Raw genomic sequence first — 19,440 nt, forward strand, 5'->3', positions numbered from 1 at the left:
TAACACAGAAGACTCATCAGTAAGGGGTAGGAGACTTGGAGGAGATGGATAATTCTTTCTCAAGACAGCTGGGATGCACATTTTAAATGAAATCCTTGTCTATGTGCTTCCCTTTGTATTTTAATTAATGTGTGTCAGATACCTTTCTGTCTTCTCAGATCTGTGTCCTTGTCCAACATTTTTGGGCAGTTCCAAAATGGTGATAGAAAGGCTTCTGACAAAAATAGCTGTTTTTAGTTATTTCCCCCCTCCTCTTCCATTAGCCGTGACCTCTTGCCATGTTGAGTCTCATAAATGGACACAAACCAATCAATCACCCCTATAAAAATGTCAGAATTCACCCTTCCCTACTGTGAAATGAATACACTGACCTTAACACAAATGTAGAAATAAAATAAATAAATAAATCCATCCCCACCATGGAACCTGGCTGACACACAGATTTCCAGACATTTCAGTTTGACAAGGCTGACATTGCTGAGAGTTTCTTGTTTCCTTTTTTTTAAAAGCTGGAAGCAGATAAATATGTCCTCAACTTTACTAATAAGAACTTATTTGCATAGAGGCTCAGCCTGTTAAGAAGTATAGACAGGCAGAGCCATTATCTGTCTAGTAAAATAAATGAGAGGGAGGTGGATCAAATGAAGGGAAAGGAATGCTCATTTTATATTTTCTTTAAAAACAAAACTGAATTTTCTCCATCTAGAAACTCAATCTAACACTTAGTGGCTTCACCCAGTGTTAACCTCTAGTTTATGCAGCAGTGTATTGGATAAGATCAGAAAATCCGAAATTGGTAGATGTCAGCTTAAGTCCTGGCTCTCTCATTTGCCAGCTCTGTGACCTTGAGCAGGTTACTTAATCTCTTTAACCCTCAATTTCTTCACCTCTAAAACAAGGACAATCGTTCTTACCTCCTAGAATACTAGAGCGAGCTTTTTTGTTTTCACCAACCTGAGCATTCATTTCTACTCTTTTGTTAACAGACCTTGGACCACACTTTCTATCCCAAGTTTATGTCTGTACCTCAACTTTCAAAACACTGCTACCTTTGATCATATGACACAGGCTGTGGTGATGAAACTCCAGCTAGAGAGATTTCAGGGAATTTTTTGAAGAAAAAAAAAAGAAATAGTTTAGAGCTGGAGTAACTAAATTGATAGGAATTAGATGTGAAGTTGCTGGATGCTTTGGAGAAAGCCTGCCCAAGCATGAACCCAACAGACAGTAAAGGAAGGGAACTGGGGAAAGCCAGATTTAAGTCTCCGAATCCTGTTATAGCTTCAGACTTCTTAGTTCTACTATAGTTCAATATATTCTCCTTTCTGTATTGGGTTGTTAAATTAAATTTTTGAACATTTTAATTAAAATAAATCTAATTTATAATTGAGTTTTGAGAATTAATTAAATTATAATGTTCATAAGGATCTGGTATGTAGTGAGAGCTTGATAAGTGAAGTCATATATCATGTTGCATGCACACGTGTGTGTGTGTGTGTGTGTGTGTGTTTATATATGTTTCTCCTCTAATCACTTGCAAGTTGTCCAGGAACCCCAGGACACTTTCAATCCTGTATATAGGGAACAGATAATTTTTCTTAGACTTCTCACTTGCTTCCTGGTAGAATGTGACCATATGATTTGCAACATCCTTAAAAAAATAAAAAATAGCCGAGACCGGTTTGGCTCAATGGATGGAGCGTCGGCTTGGGGACTGAAAGGTCCCGGGTTCGATTCCCGTCAAGGGCATGTACCTTGGTTGCGGGCATATCCCCGGTGGGGGGTGTGCAAGAGGCAGCTGATCGATGACTCTCTCTCTCATCGATGTTTCTAACTCTCTATCTCTCTCCCTTCCTCTCTGTACAAAATCAATAAAATATGTTTAAAAAAAAATTAAAAAATAAGGGGTAGGAGAGAGGGAGGAGGAAAGAAGGAAATACTAGGCATTGATGTTTTTAAAGTAGGTATAATTGTCTCGGGCTCCTAGTATCATGATTTTTTAATTCTTCCATACTCTAGAGGCATCTTCTCCCAAAGATCCCACTTTGACTTTGTATTTCATCTATTCCTCCTCTCCTCTGTAAAAGCCTGTATTGAGAAAAAATAATCTGAAATCTGTTCAGGGATAAATGACTGATAATAGCTTAATGAGTTATTCTTTTCATAGTTATCCTTTTCAAAATATCCTTTTATATTTTCAAGATCAAAACAAAAATGAAAGTGACACTTCAGGTGTCAAGGAGAAAGGAACTAGCAACTATGTGCTGGGCAATTTATATCTCATGCAATCTTCATAACCACATTGTGAGGTAGGGGTTATTATACATACTTTACAGATGGGAAAACATGTTCAGAGAAGTTAAAAAACTTGCCCAAGGCCACCTAACTCCAAAGGGATGGATCTGGAATGGAAACCAGATCTAATTGACCTAAAGCTCATGCCTTTATTATTAAAATTCTTCCTGGTGACCCTGGAATTGTGGAGTGGGAGACAGATTCAGAGTCTATTGACCCAGCATCAGGATGACTTGGAGGAAGGACAGGGGGCAGCAGAGTGACAACACGAATTCTATCTTAGAAGATGAATTTTTAAATCTAATCACAGGAACCTCTACAGCACTTTTTTTTTTAAAGCTTCAGTTAAACTGATTTTATGAACTACATACCAACACCTGATCAGTTTGGTCCCTTTCTTTCTCTTTCCCTTTCATTGTATTTTAGCTTTGAGCACTGTATGGTTGGCTATGTAGGGGGTGGAGGGATGGGAAGAATTCTCTGTACTTTGTAGCTTCCTTTCTGCCATTGTCTGCTTCCTCACATTGTAGTCTTAATTTGATCAGCAGTTATGAAAAGACACATTAATCCCAGGGAATGGAACATTGTTTGAGGCCAGACAGTTTCAGTATAACTTTTAAAGTGAAGTGTTTTGTGCTCAGATATGAGTTTTATCCCTTGGGACATGGTAAATTCTTGATTTGAGAAAAGAGAGACAAAGTTGCTAAGAATTGGACAGATCACACCTGGTACTGGGAAGGCCCGTCAGAGACCTTAGCTAACTCTATACCCCAGCATAGCTCCTGGGTAAAAGAGACCCAGAAAAATGCTACTGTAAGTGTATGTGGTCGTGGGGCTTTGGTGGTAAGGGGTAAGTGGGGGTGGGGTGGGGATGTGAGAGAGGAATAAAAAAATGAGGATAAGGACCCATGAACTGCCCCATCCATTGTGATCAGCAAGTCCCCTATGCCTAAGAATATAAGCCCAAGTAATTGACCAATTATGATTATGCTTATCATTTCTATAGCATTTACTAGATCCCAGGTACCTTTCTAAGTGTTTTATGTATCTTGTTTTTATCCTTACAGTAAATATAGAGTAGTTATTATTTTCACAGATGAGGAAAATGAGATTTAAGGCTTAAACCTAATGTTTGTGCAGAACTTGCCATGCTCTTAATCACCACACTATACCATCTCCTGAGTGTCTATTATGTATTAGGCCTTAGGCTAAGCCCCAAGAACATAAACATTTTTTTTAAAAAAAGGTCACAAAACTCACTCTAGTGGGAGAAATAGATGAATGAACCAATTGTATGGCTTCAGTACTTAGCACAGTGCCCAGCTCAGAAAAGACAGACAATATTTATTAAATAATGGATGGTGAATAAATAGATGGGTGGGTGGGTGGATGGGAGGATGGGTAGGTGGATAGAGTATGGTGTAGTATAATACCTGCATGACTAGAGATAAACATGGGGGTGCTGTGGGAGTAGAGAGAAAAATGAATCAAACCCATATAAAATTGGTGCTGCTTGAGCTGGGCTTAGAGATGGAGTAGAAATTCACTGGATGTTGAATACCATCATATAAGAGTAAGGCTATATTGTGATCTCACCATTCATCTGAGAGCCAAAAACTGTAGAGCAAAGACCAAATTCAAATCTACCAACTCTCCATTCATGCTCCTTCCCAGGACACTGTCAAGGCATTTTCTGGCATTGTTTTTCTTTTTTATTGTCAGTATGGGTGGTTTAGCTCCAAGGAGTGACATGTATTGCCTATGAACCAGGTGTTTGCATTTCTTAGACTAAGGATTATTAACCTTTTAAAAGAAAAAATATTGTTTCAAGTTCCCATAAATAATTGTGATAAGAATCATAAGAATTAATAAACAACTGCAAAATCTTGCTTTTTATGTCCTTTGAACTATACAATGGTCTTTCAATGCACATTACTTAATGATAGATCCTAACAGCCCTGAGAGACAAGGCAAATAATTCTTCTACCATAGATCTGATTAATGCTCAGAGAGTTTGAGATAAAGTATCTGTTGATCAGCTCTATGTGCTGGTTTGATACTGGTAATTGAACATCTTTATATTATTGAGACTCACGGTAGCCTGGTAAGGAGGTGTTTGTGTTCCCATGTTTACCATTAAGGAAACTGAGACTCAGGAAGTTAAATAACTTACCTACTGGCACCCAAGTAATAAATGGGAAAACTGGCAGTGAATTCCATTTCTTTTTTTCTGATTCTCAGTTTAGTGCTCTTTGCATTTCAACATCTTCCTCATTTTTCAAGAGATTTGAAGAAAGAGAACCAGTCACCAAGAATCCCAATTCCTTAGCAAGTTTCCACATAGGCTATTACAAATGTTAAACACCTTGCAGTCTTTGATCCACAGACCACCAAAGCCCAACCAATTTTGGCTATAGACCATAATTGCCTATGCTCCAGGCCAGCTCTTGACAAAACTGTGAAGTATTTAATGTTTCAAAGTTTGTCTTGTCACTTCAATCACCTTTCAGTCCTATTCTCTTCCATCTTCTTTTTTAACACTACCTCACCTCATTAATGTTCTCAATTAGCATCCTAGGTATCTTACCTAATAATAGACAAACATGTAAATTGATCATACCTCCCCTATGCCTACAGCCAATCAGAGTGAGTATGCAAATTAGAAGGCCAAAGATGGTGACAGCAGACTGACCAAAGTGAAAGCCTGGGTCCCAGGTGTCAGAGGAAAACTGGTGCTGGAAGCCAAGGAAAGGAAGGCCTATGGCATGAATCTCTTCGTGCAATGGGCCTCTAGTTATAAATAATGTGTGTGTGTGTGTGTGTGTGTGTGTGTGTGTGTGTGTGTGTTGGGAGGAGACTTCTTAGGGCTTCTAAGAATCTTACCACATAAACTTGCTAATTGCATTATAACAACCATGCACAGCCATTCTGGTCTCTTACCCTGGGAGCAGAAGTATTTTGAATAGAGAGAAGCCAGTTATAAATATACTAACAGCAATTTGACTCTTTGGCCACATGAACCATATAGAACCGCTGCTCCTTAAGAGTTGTGGCAAATAGAAGCAGAGTGGGAACTATGGACTCAGAACTACCCTGAGAGGCTATAGTGTCTCCTCCCCCTTCCCCTTGCCAATGAAAAATGGTGTCATCCACTCTCAAAGGCACGGGGAAGCCATGTATCTGCAAATCTATGTGAAGAAGAATGAGAAGTAAGACCAATGGAGCTATGGGAGATTGTCAGACCTGGTCCCTAAAAGGATATGGTGGGCAAAGGGAAGATGTAGGAGGCATATAGCAAAGAAATAGCATCATTTGGATTTGTGCTCTTGAAGGGTCTCTGGATATAATATAAAGTTAGAGTAAAGATAACCAAGGGAGAATGGAAGACAAGTTAGTAGCCAGTGGTTTGCTGCTGTTGCTCAGATAAAATGGTATGGACGATATGAATCAGGGCAGCGGCAAAAGAGACGGAAAGAATTGGAGACTTAGAGATAATAGGGAAGGGAAAGGTTCCTCAACTCTGATGTAGTTCTAGGGGCAAGACTGAACGAGGGCACTTAGCCCTGGAGAAATGAAGGTGGCAATACAGTTGACAATACAGGCTGCACAATTCACTTGACTGACTTCATCAATTGTCCAGTGTTTGTTAAGAGGTCTATGAATGACATAGAGTGAAGTAGATGGGAGATCTCTGGAACTCAAACCAGTTTTTGTTTTTTGTTTTTTGTGGGGCTTTTATTTTCAATCCTGTCCTGACAATGTTAACACCTCTGGCCTCATATAACAAGCAAGGGCATTTTCATTGCCATGTCTGGTCAGAGCTTCTGATTTATGTCCTGTCAGGAAGATCTATTTCTCCAGTAATAGTCATGTTCCCACTGGTGATTTCCTTCCCCTGGGGATCTGAGATTGCAGTTAGCTCTGCAGCCTCCTGAGGCATATCACCTAAATGTTCCCTTGGAAATTGCTCCTGCAAATATTCTCAGTCAAAACCCAATAAAGTGTCTGAGGATTTGTATTACCCTGAAGGTTGGGAATTGCACACTAAAATCATATTCCAGGATATTACCCTAAAGGCCTTTGCCAGCCCTATCCCAACAATACTTGGTAATTATAATTGGGTCTTAATTGACTAAAAACAGACTTGGTTATAGAATGAATAATATCTATAATTTTGAGGTATTTAGAAATACCAGCACATGTTAGTTAAAACTGTATTGAGAGCAAGTGGGAGGTTTGTGAAAAATGGTCATTCAGAGCATTCTGCTACTAAGATTTTACAAAAATCCCATGATGTACTTCCTACAAAAGCAGAAGTTTATAAAAGCTACCCCTCCAAAAGTATTATGATTATATTTTTGGCAAGAAAGTAAGCTTCTAGTATATTAATTAGAGAACAGTCTATACAGCTGTACCAAAGACTATCAATAAGAGCTCAAGTACATAAAATTGTATTTCTCTCTTGAGGTATAAGTCTAAGCTGGTGGGTGAACCAGGTACCATTCTCAGAAGGGATTGCTTCTGTTTTATTGATCTCACTCCATGGGATGCTGTTGATCAACATGGCTGGTACACTATTTTAGTATTTTGGCTTATGGGAAGGGAAAAAAGGAAGTGGGGGCAAGCAGATTATTTCCTGAAGATGAGACTCAGACATTGTTATATTATTTCTAGTCACATTCCTATTGTCCATAATTTAGTTATATGGCCATATCTGGGTGCCAGGGAACTGAATAATGTTGTGGCTAATTGGGTAGCCACATCTCTCCCTAAACTAAGGGATACTGGGAAACAAAGAGCCTAATGTTCCTAAACTACGTCTGATACTGGACTTCTGGGGACTCGGCATTTTCAAGCCCTCTCATGTCTCTGCATCACTATGCACAGTTCTCTCTTCCAAGAATACATTTGTTTTTCCTCTCAGCCAGCTTAACTTTTAACTACTCTCTAAAATTGAAGAAAGGCCCAGACAGTGTGGCTCAGTGGTTGAGCATGGAACTATGAACCAGTAGGTTGAGATTTGATTCCCCATCAGGGCACATGCCTGATTGCAGGCTTCTTCCCCAGTGAGGGGCATGCAGGAGGCAGCCAATTGATGATTCTCTCTTATCATTTGTGCTTCTATTGCTCTCTCCCTTTCCCTTCCACTCTGAAATAAATAAAAATAGATATTTTTAAAAACCATAAAAATAAAAATGACCTCAAATGTTACTTCCTGCAGGAGAACTTTCTCCATACTCTGTTAGTTTGCTCAGTGATTTAAAAAGGCTTCATTAAGAGACACCATGCTTAACCCTGCAGAATAATCTTTTGTAATTTCTGCATCTACTTTTAGACCAGGAATCTCTCAAGCTGGGCTGCACTTTACAATGAATCCTTATGGCAAACCAATTTAATTAGAATCTCTGGGGCCAAGGCCCAGACATTAGGATTTTAAATTTTTTTTTTATTTGATGGAATGTGCAGTTGGGACTGAAAACCACAGGAATAACTTGTGGACAGGAATTTGATCTCTGAATCATTCATACTTGAAATACCAATTTGCATTTTATTGACATTCACTTAAGGTATAGTGAATAAACAAATGAACGAATAAAGAATGGCTTCCTGAAAATCAGTCAGACTAGACCCCAAACAAGAATGAACAATTCTTATCATGTTCTGGAACATGGACTGTTAGCACCAGAAGGGACCTTCGAGATGATAGAGATTCATCACATCTGACAGATGAGGAAGCTACATTTCAAAAGGTCTCATGTCAAGTTTATAGCAGATTCAGGGCTCTGGGCCTGGGGATGCCAAGTTCACTAATTGTCATGCTCTAAGACACGTTGGTTTTATGGATCCACCCACAATTTTAAACACAGAAGAATTTCTCTTGCTTCATCTCTCAAAACAAAGCTGAGATCTAGCTCCCAGACCCTAAAATATAAATATTTACCATTCTCCTGGTTTGCCATGATTTTCAGGGTAGTTATTCCTTGTTTAGAACCTGCTCATTACACCATTTTCCTACATAATGAAGACAAATGCCCACAGTTTAACTACAGATTTGGTTAATGACAAGATGTATAATAATACAAGATAATAGGGCCAGGCCATTGCATTCTAATTAAATATTGTTGTCAGATTCTTTTCCTCATTAATCTTCTTTTATTCTTCATGCTTTATGGCTATTTTGCCTTCCGCCTTCAGTAAATGTACACATGTAATTTTAAGGAAAGAAATAGTCTCCAGGTTTTTATGGGATTTGGGCTTTCTTCTCTCTGTATCTGTTCATGTGCAGATGTGCCATTGAGCTTCAGAGGGAAGACATCACATGTAACCCAGATGAGGCCTCTAATTGGTATGCCAGACCACACAAGGCTATCTGATTGCATTCAGTAACCAGCAGGGACAGAAAGCATTTCCAAGGGAAATAATATCTCACTGTGAATCTGGGAATCTCTGTGTAAGAACTGAGCAATAAATACTAGCCTTAATTTTAATGGCTGGCATTATTCAAAAATTTCAAACCACGAGGACTCAGATATTCAAGAGACAGGGGCACTAGCATAAGACTGTTATAGGAATCAATGTTAAATTTTCAACTGTTCACGGACACAGCATTTTAGAGCATCAGAATTTCCAGATCATTGTTTTCTCTCAGAAGCAAAAGTATTTACCTATCCAAGAACTGTTGAAATCTGAGGTTTCCATGGGCTTTCTGGCTGTTGGCAATAATTCCTTATAGGTCCAGCTTTGATGGGGCAGTGTTTAGGTTCTAATGGCCCTTAAAAGCTGCAAGGTGCAAATGCGAAATGATGAAATCTGGAATGCAGTGGCCATTTGCAGAATGACCCTTGCAAAGCTGCAGAGAGATTTGGTGGTTGATGAGGCATCTCCATCAAAATGTACTCCCAGAAATGAGTTCTCCATGATACCTGTTCCATCTAATGGTGATCATTCTCACCCTCTACCTCCCTTCCCACAACTAAAGATGATTACTCTGACAGCAAGCTATGTCTCACCCATCATTTTCTGTCAGTTTTCTTGCCTCTGGAAAGGATTCTGTTTGGGTTCTTAGATTAATTCTCTAGGCACAACTTTTGCCTCCTATTCTTGCTATTTCTTCTCAAAATAGATATCCTTGGAGAGTTAACTGAGCAAACAAAACAGACTATGATTTAAACAACACACCAATTACAAGTTTTTATGGAGAGGTGAAAAGGATTCGAGGATAACTTTCCTACTGAAACACATACAAGATATGGAGTCTTATATGAATTTAGCAATACAACCAGTCCTTCCTATTGGGGAACCATCCAAGGATGGAAAATATTGTTTTTTTGTGGAGAGTGAGGGGGAACTCCAGAAATTTCCAAAAAGCAAAACATGAATTTGCCATCTGCCAAAAACTACACTGAATCCACATGAATACATTGATATGCAGGCACACTCTGCTGTAGGCTATATGCAAATGTAAGTTATATGTGAATACTACAGCATTTTCTATAAGGGATTTGGTCACCTGTGGATTTTGGCATCCTCAAAGGTCCTGGGACCAATCTTCCATTCACTCACCTAGTGACTAAGCAGTAGAATTGCTGCTCAACCTCTCATCCAATAAAGTGATCTTCCATCAGCTTCTGCAGCATTGCATGTGCATACCTGATGGACATTTATGCCTAAGGGCAAAAAGAAAGTAACCATACACAAGTCAGTCAACCATTAACAAGTGGTTTTCACTAACCACATGTTCACTAACTCATCCTCTGATGACAGTAAAGGGTCCCCAGGATGGCATTCAAAATATTTCTTAGGGCTAAATTCCTGGGTTAGTGGATTTTCACTGTTCTCTAAAGGCAATTCTTTGTGGCTTTTCTTTCTAACACTGAGCACTTTGAACATCTACAGAGATGATGAATCCTCAGTGCCCAAAACTTCATCCCTCTTGATGAGCTGGGAAAACATCTTGACCTATGCAAAACATTGAGTGATGCAGGCAGACATGACATTTAAAGAGACAATGGGAAAGGCCAAAGGTGACCGAGATGGAATTCAGCCTCATTTGAAAAAGGAGACATGTTTCAATTGCAAAACCTTCATCTCTTATTCAATGGGGCTCCTAGGATGGTGCCCGCCTTTCATTTCTTCCCTCCTCCACCCGTCAAGGCAATACATTTTTTTGGGGAAATATAACTCTGAGAAACTAGAAAAAATAGTTTTGTTGTTAGTGATGTGAGACTGAGTCCTGCATTTAGACACATTAGTTACATTTATTAATACAATAAGGCTTAATAGGATAATCGCTAGGATGTAGAGGAGTACAAAGAAAAATAGAAATATATGGACAAGGAAGGAACTCAGTATAGATGGTGAATGGAAATGACGAGACTTCACATGCCAAAGTGGGAAACTGGAGGTATATTAGACATTCAGAGCTACTTTCAGATCTTGTCCCAGTGGCCATGGTGTTATTGAAGTCTGGGTGTGGGAGTACCAGAGGATGAAGGATCTGTTCTACAGTTCCATGATAATGCTATGATCAATGGTGGAACATTTTCCTTAGGGCCAAAAAGTAGGCAGGGTGAAATTTTATCTCATCAGTGGGTCTGTTTCCTGAGTCTTTCTGAAATGTCAGAAACTCATTAAAAAAATATGAGTTTCTCACCCCCACATCATTCCCTGAAAAATTATTTTGGTAAAAGGCTATGTTTTTTATTCTTCTACTCTTCTTTTAGATATTCACTCCAAAGTACATAAAAAGGCTCTGATAAAGCCCTGCATGAAGAAACCTACATAACCCATATTAACTTATCCGGCCAGAGACCCTTTTTCTTTACGCTGAACACCTAAAAATATCCTATTCATCTTGCATCCCACTGAAAAGAATCTTTGGGAAATACTAGACTAACTCAAAGATATTTCTCCTGTCCTTACACCACTACCTGCTCATTAAATCATCGGTTCTTCCCCACTGTTTCCCATCTTATTAATCTCTGCCCCATTTCTTTTGCTTTTTTTTTTTTTTTTTTTTTTTTTTTTGGCAAGGGTATTATCTTTATGTTCCCTCTGCTGACTACTCTTGACTTTGCCTTGTAAACTTATTATTATTTATGTGTCTTTTTAAAATTATAACTTTGTCATCCTTCAGATTTAGATTTGTTTTTCAATTCACTTAATCACTTTTCCAGATCAGAGAGTTTCTTCCCAGCATGTTCAAGGGTCCCAATAAGGCAACTTGGTCTTCACTTAATTGCTGTAAGGGAGAAACACTTTTTCCTTCTTCTCCTCTAAGTTCTTTGACTGCTGGTCTATAATTAAATTGTCATAAAACAGATTAACAGGCGAAAAACAAATTTAGTTTCATACACAGAAGACCATAAAAATATTAGACTCAAAGAAATAACCAACGCAGGTAGGTTTTAGACAAAATAAAAATTTGTGAAGGATTGGCACTACAAAGGGCTTTGGGCATGGAGGAGTAAATTAGTGAAGAAGTAGCAAGTTTTATTTATACAGCCTTGTTGGCCCCAACTTACCAATCTCTGGTAATAAGGATGCCCTTTACCCTCTTGGTATAGGGAGGTACATTTCTTATTTTTTTAAATTATCTTTATTGTTGAAAGTATTACAGATGGTCTCCTTTATCCCCCATTAACCCCTTCTAGCCTACCCCTGCCCCAGGCCTTTACCACAGTATTGTCTGTGTCTATGGGCTATGCATATAAGCATATACTTTCTTTCTTCCCATTCTCCTACTAACCCTCCCCTTCCCTCTGAAATTCAACAGTCTGTTCCATGCTTCTGTGCCTCTGGATCTATTTTGTTCATCAGTTTTTATTCTTTAGATTCCAAGTATGAGTGAGATCATGTGATGCTTGTCTTTCTCTGACTGGCTTATTTTGATTAGCATAATACATAGTATTCCATTGTGTAAATGTTGCTTTTTTATCCACTCATCTACTAATGAGCAGTTGGGTTGGAGGGTAACTTTCACATAGGAGATTTCTTTCCTGCTTAACCGAAGAGAAAAGGGGTAGGGGTGGGCAGTCAGAGTGTTCTTTTTACATTGGCTGTTTCTTAAGTTACTTTAATTCAAGGTAATCAATATGCCAAAATGATATTTTGGGGGGCATATTCTTGTCCTCTTCATTACATTTTAGTGCCTCATCCAACCACACTTCCTTCTTTCTCTAAAGACATTCAATTCAGAAATATTGCTCTCTGAGTCTAACATTATTTTATATTTTCCTTAATATTTCTTTTCTACCACAACTATTTTGCTTTATCACTTCAGTTTATATTCTCCATTAAAAATGAAGAGGCTATTTTTGTCTCCCACTACATTATATGCCTGTCTTTTTAAAAATTTTAATAATACCATATCACATATGCATAAATAAATTATCACAATAAAGCCCTCCACATAGTTGTTTACTTGTGATATCTGATTTAGCTGGTTTCATATCAAGGGGTTCTACCCATATTTCTCTAATCCTTTTTAATGAAATCTAAAATGACTTCCCATATTTCTTTGTAGTCATGTAAAGTATTTGGTGCCTCATAACTTTTAAGATTTTTATTGTTCTGCCCAAGTGCTCTCTATTAAAAGAAAACTCTCAGGGTGTTCTGATTGCTTTTTGAGGTCCACATTATACAACAATAAAGACCTGGTCATCTCTTGTATTTGTAGTTCTTAGTAGTTATACAACCTGCTGTAAGGGTCATTCCTTCCAGTAGCGTTCTTCTTCCAAGTATATTTGGCGTGTGTTTTCCATATAGCAGTCAGTAACAGTCAGTATACAGCTTTGAGGGATATCAGAGAGGCTTTTTTTTTTTTGGCAGATCACCTTTAAGTCATAAAAAAATAATCTAATAGCTACAATTTATGGATCATTTACTCTCTATTGCCAAACTGTATGCACTTTACAAATCTTATCTAATCCCTTGCGATGTGGACATTTTTATCCCCATTTTATAGTCAAGAGATAAAGCAATTTGCCTAAGGTCATACAGCTACTGAGCTATAAACCCATCTTTACCTGACTCTAAAATCTTTTACCTATTAAGCCATGCTACTGTATCTTTCAATGAAAACCACCAGTTTTCTCCACTAACATGTGTCAAAACAGCAAGTAGGACTTTGTTAATGATGGAAAAGACTCACAGTTGGAGAACAAAGACTTAGAGACTACATAAAACCACCAGCATGAGGCAGACACTAGTCAGAATAACTGCTTGTATCCTGTAGTGGCGGGGGTAGGTTAGGTTTGGTCCTTAAAACATAGTACTGGGCAAACATGGGAATGCATTATACATAGTCCAAGCTGGTGGTTAGAATACACACACACACACACACACACACACACACACACACACACATACACACACAAGGGAAGGGTTCAAGTATATTGGATTTCATAACTGAAAGTTCCATAGCAAATTGTCTTCAAGCATGGGTGAATTTTTTGAAGTATGTAAATTGTGTTGTCAAGAATACTCCTCTCTCTTCTTTTCTTGACCCAACTCTTTCTAATTTGGCTTCATTCTCAGACAGGCTATTCTCCGGCAGTAGCAAAGGGGCCAACACCAGAACCTATAGGTTTGCACCGAACCATCTTTGTGTCCCTAGTAGAAAAGAGCTTCTTTTTCCTTACGGGCTCAAAATTGTCCTGCAGTTGCCTGGGGCAGTGTGAGTAATGTGTCCTTTTATGAACTAAGCAATAACTCTGGCCAGAGTATGTATACTGATTGTTCTTATCTGGACCCTGGGTTCACTCCTAGAACTTCAGGGAATGAAGAAAGCAATGTGGCCCCATCAGAATCACATGAAGTGCAAGTAGGGAGCCAATGATTCTAAAATAAGGTAGCATGGATTCTGGGCACTCATGAATGAAAAATGTCCAATACTCTTTTATAAAAAGAAAGACAGAGACCTACAACAACTGGAAAACATGAGTGCCAAGGTTAACTCAATACCTGAGTTACTGAACTAGATTTCTTAGACTCTGACAAAGGACAAGATTAGTCTTTTAACTCTGCCAGGAAGTCATTTGGCTCTACTAGGAAAGAACAAAAAATTATAAAGGCAAGGAGCCAGACATCCATTCATTCATATATTCTTTCATCTTGCAAACACATGTCCATTCATACTGCCATTGAAGTTTATCTGCTCTTTGACACGCACTCTGATAAGTTCCCTGGGCTGTAGATGAGTTCCAGAACTTTCCATAAAGAATGCAGTCTAGAAAAAGCAAGGGAGAAGACTTAATCAATAGCTGTAATACAAGAGGTTAAATATAATATTCCATTTTTATCCATGGTAGAATTATTCAGTAGTAATGCCTTCAGTCTGAAAAATATTTTGTAAAAAGCAAGTAAACATAGCTTATGTATTAGAAAAATGCTATAATCAATCATGTGCCTGCTTCACTTATTAGGATTCTATTTGTTCTCTCTGGGATTCTAACAAGATTCTTCCTCCTTCTTTAGGAATTTTAAATCTAACCATGGCTAATTCTCCTGCAAGTGAAATAGAAATAGGGCACAAATAATCCCCAAATCATTATCACTTGCTTTTGCAATGAATAACAAAATAGAATCTGGCTTGGATCCAAATATTGGTTTTCTTGATATGAAGCTAGGGATAAGTCATTTAATATTACTGGGACTCTATGCATCTGTAAAATGGGCACTTTAATAGCACAGCGGACTAGTATGAGAATCAAATGATCTATCTATAATAATAGAAGTATAATATGCTAATTAGGCTGGCAGTTGAATGACCTTCTGGATATCATTCCGGACATCCTTCTGGACAAAGCTGTGGTGGTAGGGGCCAAGGCAGAGGTGGTTATGGGTGATCAGGCAGGCAGGCAAACAGTTAGGGGCAATCAGGAAGGCAAGCAAGTGGTTAGGGGCTATCAGGCAGGCAGAGAGGCAGGTGAGTGGTTAGGAGCCAGTGGTCCCAGATTTCAAGAGAGATGTTCAACTGCTGGTTTAGGCTCAATCCCTGTAGCAGTCTGACATCCCCCAAGGGGTCCCAGATTGTGAGAGGATGCAGGTTAGGCTAAGGGGACCCCCTATGCACCAATTTTATGCACTGGACCTCTAGTTGTATATAAAGATTTTAAAAATAAAACACATGTTAGAGTGAGTATAAATCAACTGATAAAAAATATAGTCATATTTTATATTTGTCATAATTATTATTATTGAATTAAAATTGAAAATCACAGAAGACCAATGGCTTGCCAATGTTTCCCCAATTTATGAATGGCAGGGTTGGGGCTTGACCCAAGTTTCCTGACTTTTACATAAGGGCTTCTACCCTGGCATCACTGGGCCTCATCATCACACAGTCAATTGTGCTTGGCTCAGATTAGTCCTAAGGTCCTTTATATTCCCTTGGCACATACCTGCTGAGAGGGTGAGTATGGTATTGCCAAGAATAATCATACTTGACATTTGTAGAATACTTTTGATTTTCAAAGCCCTTTTGCTTATGTTACCTGTTCATGTGGATTAAACACTTGTTATGGATAATCCATTCATGGATAATTGAAGTTGGAGTTTTATGCTAGTTATTAGACTTGATTTCAGCTTGTTTCCTGGGAGAACCTCAGATCAGCTTATTTGGTGTAAAGATGCATTCATTGGCACCAATTTTCAGTGACCCTAGATCAGCAAAATTGGGAAGTTGATTGGCAAGTCTGAGGGGAAAGTAGGCTTTTCCCAGATTTACTTTGTAGAGGTTGTGGGAGAGATGGTAGCAGAGAAGGGAGTAGATGTGGAGGGGGATTTCAGCTGTTGCCAGTGGTAGCAATGCCTCTTTAGAATTCTGAGAGCTCAGACTAAGCTAGGTGGGTACATGGGCCATCTTGAAAAGATAGATCATTGGCATAGCATCCACTTTCCATGCTTTCTTAGTATGAGGCAATGTACTCTTAGAATGGAATGGTGCATACCATTTAACAAACAGAAGCTTGAAAATAAAAGCAAGAGCTTTTAAATCAGACATATTTGAGTTTAAATGTCTACTCTGCCACTTACCAGCCAGTAACCTTGAGCAAGTTATTGAGTTTTTCTGGTTCTCTATTTCCTCATGTCTTAAATGACTATTGGTGTATTTACCTCATAAAATTGTGATGAAGATAAAATATATTCATATAGGGCCTGCATGTGTAAAAATGGTAACTATTTTTCTATTTTTAGATTACTTAGTTATCATTATTATTAACTAGAGGCCCAGTGCACAAATTTATGCACAGGTGGGGTGCAGCCTGCCCTGCCCCAATAAGGGCCAATTAGGGCCATGCCAGCTGGAGTGAGGGGTCACAGGTGATTGGCAGTGGGGCCCCACCCCCAATTGAGGTGAGAGGGCTGATCAGAGGTCAGTGGCTAAGGGAGGGGTTGTTCGAGGTTGGCCTACCAGCCCCACCCTAGATTGATATGGTGAAGGCTCACTAAGGAGCTGGGACTGGCTAAGGGGAGTGGCTGAAGGAGGTTGGCCAGCTGGTCCCGCTCCCTATTGGGGTGGGAGGGTGATCAGGGGCTGAGCCAGCCGGGGGGGGGGGAGGGGGGGCTGCGGGCCAATCAAGGTGGGAGAGGCCAATCGGGGCAGGGTAGCTGGGGGAAATGGCACTGGCACCACCTCTGATTGGGCCAGTTAGCTGGCCACAGCGGGCATCATAGTGACTGGTCATTATGGCCTTCAGGTCGCTGGCTTTCTATATATAATAGATAGATAGTAGTGGTTACTACTTTAGCAATTCTGAAGGCTGAAATGGTGTTTTTTTTTGTTTGTTTGTTTGTTTTTTAATCTTCACCCAAGGATATGTTTTCATTTATTTTTGAGAGAGAGAGAGAGAGAGAGAGAGAGAGAGAGAGAGAGAGAGAGAGAGAGAGAGAAAGAGAGAGAGAGAGAGAGAGAGAGAGAAATATCCATTGATTGCCTTTTATATGGGGGATTGAACATGAAAGCTAGGTGTGTGCTCTGACCAGGAACTGAACCCTCAACCTTTTAGTGTATGGGTTGACACACCAATCAACTGAGTCACCTGGCCAAGACTGAGATGATCTTTAAGATATTGTCTCATCTCTGCAGAGGCCCACCTGGAAGTTGCCTTCTGGGATGATGCTGAGGGTGGGCTCTAAGACTCCAGAGAACCTGAGAGGTTTGGATGTTGATGCAGTTGCCAGGAGAATGGTCCATTACCATTGATACAGAAAGCTAGCACGTGTCCACTGCTACTAGGAGTACTACATTAAATGGGAACACCCCAAGAGCAGGCATTGTATTCTGCCTGAGACATCCATGCACAGTAAATCATGAATAAGGGGTAGCTCCTGAAAAAACCTTGTTGTTGGAAGCTGCCACCAACATCACTGGGAGAACCACCTAGAGGGGAGCCATGCCATAGGGACCAGGAGTGACCGTATTCTGGATTCCAGTGCTGTAGGGAATATTATTGCTTAGGAACCTCAGCCCACTCTGCCCTGCCAAAGACACTCTTGATCCCTAAACACACTATGGTGTGCACATGTGTCTCTGTGTCTGGATGTGGTTTGGTAGGGAGCTGATCAGAGACAGTTAAAGTATTTTAGGGTTTCAGTGCTTCATTGGCTGATGTGATGGAGATGAAGACCCAAATTTGGATGGACCCCTGAGTGCTGAAGAGATCCTAAATTATAATCTGGTTGCGGGTTTTTGTTGTGCTAATTGGTCTGAGAACGAGAGCGAGGGGAGGAGGGACATTAACAAATGAAATTAAAGTCCTTGAATTTTATTTGATGGGAAATAACACTAGCATTCCGCAAGGAGTTTCAGCTCTAAACTGAATTATTCTGCTTCAAGGCAGCCAAACTTATTGACTATCTGAGTTGTGCAGAATAACATTTGCCTAGTCTGGAATAATAAGCCTGCTACAACTTTAAATCTGTTTAAAAATAGTTATATGTTCATAAAGAGCCTTTCTATTCTCACAGCTTCATCTTCTGTGGCTGCTGGGGGTTGAGGGATTCAATTTCTGAGTCGGTTCCTTCTATGGCTGTGGATAAGTACATTATCTCTCTGGGTTTTGATTGTCCAGTGGATAATTGTCCTGTACATTGTGAAGATTTAATGAGAAAAATGCAGATAAATAATTTGTGTAATGCTTGGTAATGATAACAATTATAACAGCAATTATAATAATATTTATTAGGTGCTTAATATGTCCTACATACCGAGCTTAGTGCTTATACTTCATAACAATCCTCAATTTAGGTATTGCTACTATTGTTTTTGTTGTTATTCTAATTTGACAGATAAAGATACTGAGGCAAAGACATTTGCTAATAGCATCATAAGTGGAAGGGCCATGCTTCAAACTCAGGCATCCTGATGTTAAAAAACATGCACTTAACCCCTTGGCTACTTTTCCTTGATATATTAACTAATTCTTCCAGTCAGTATTTCCTGTGCACATATTATGTGCAGGGCACTGTGAGAGTCCAATCATGAACCTTCACTAATAGCTTTATTCAAATGGCAGGTTAACAGTTAAGAGTGAAGCACAGTGATTGGCAAGAAAATGCTAAAGAAAGATGGCCTAGCCGTTGTCTCTGCTGTCCTGGAAATTGAAAATGAGAAAGTGACATCATGGAAGAGGAAGCAAATGAAACCCGATGGAGGGAGGGCATGGGAGACACGATGAGAAGCAGTTTATACTACAAGTTCTGGCTGTTTTTTCTCTCTAATATCATGTTTGTATATCATATCCTTGAAGAGATTTTGGAGAACAGAAATCAAATCTACTTCCCCTCTGGGCCTCACATACTGTCAGGCCTTCTTTGAGCCAACAGATATTTGCTGTATCAAATTGAACCATGAATGTATTTGGCATCAGCCCAGCTACAATTCTACTGGGGTCAGAGGCTTTCAAGGAACCAGAAGGGAACTTGGCCTGGATCCCCATTTCCAAATTTGGTACTGTGCTTTAGTGCTAACAGAGTCCACATGTGGCCCAGAACTTTCCGCAGTAAGTAGCTGTTGTTGTTTTTAGGTGAAATGGAGTATGGCTGTGGTCCTCAAGCCACAGGTATTATACCCTGAGGCAGCCATACCACGGTTAGGGGCAAAGGGAAGGGCATTTGAGATAGAGAGCCAGGAAACTCTTT

Source organism: Pipistrellus kuhlii, unplaced genomic scaffold (assembly GCF_014108245.1).
Source record: "Pipistrellus kuhlii isolate mPipKuh1 unplaced genomic scaffold, mPipKuh1.p scaffold_m20_p_3, whole genome shotgun sequence".
Classification (NCBI taxonomy): domain Eukaryota; kingdom Metazoa; phylum Chordata; class Mammalia; order Chiroptera; family Vespertilionidae; genus Pipistrellus; species Pipistrellus kuhlii.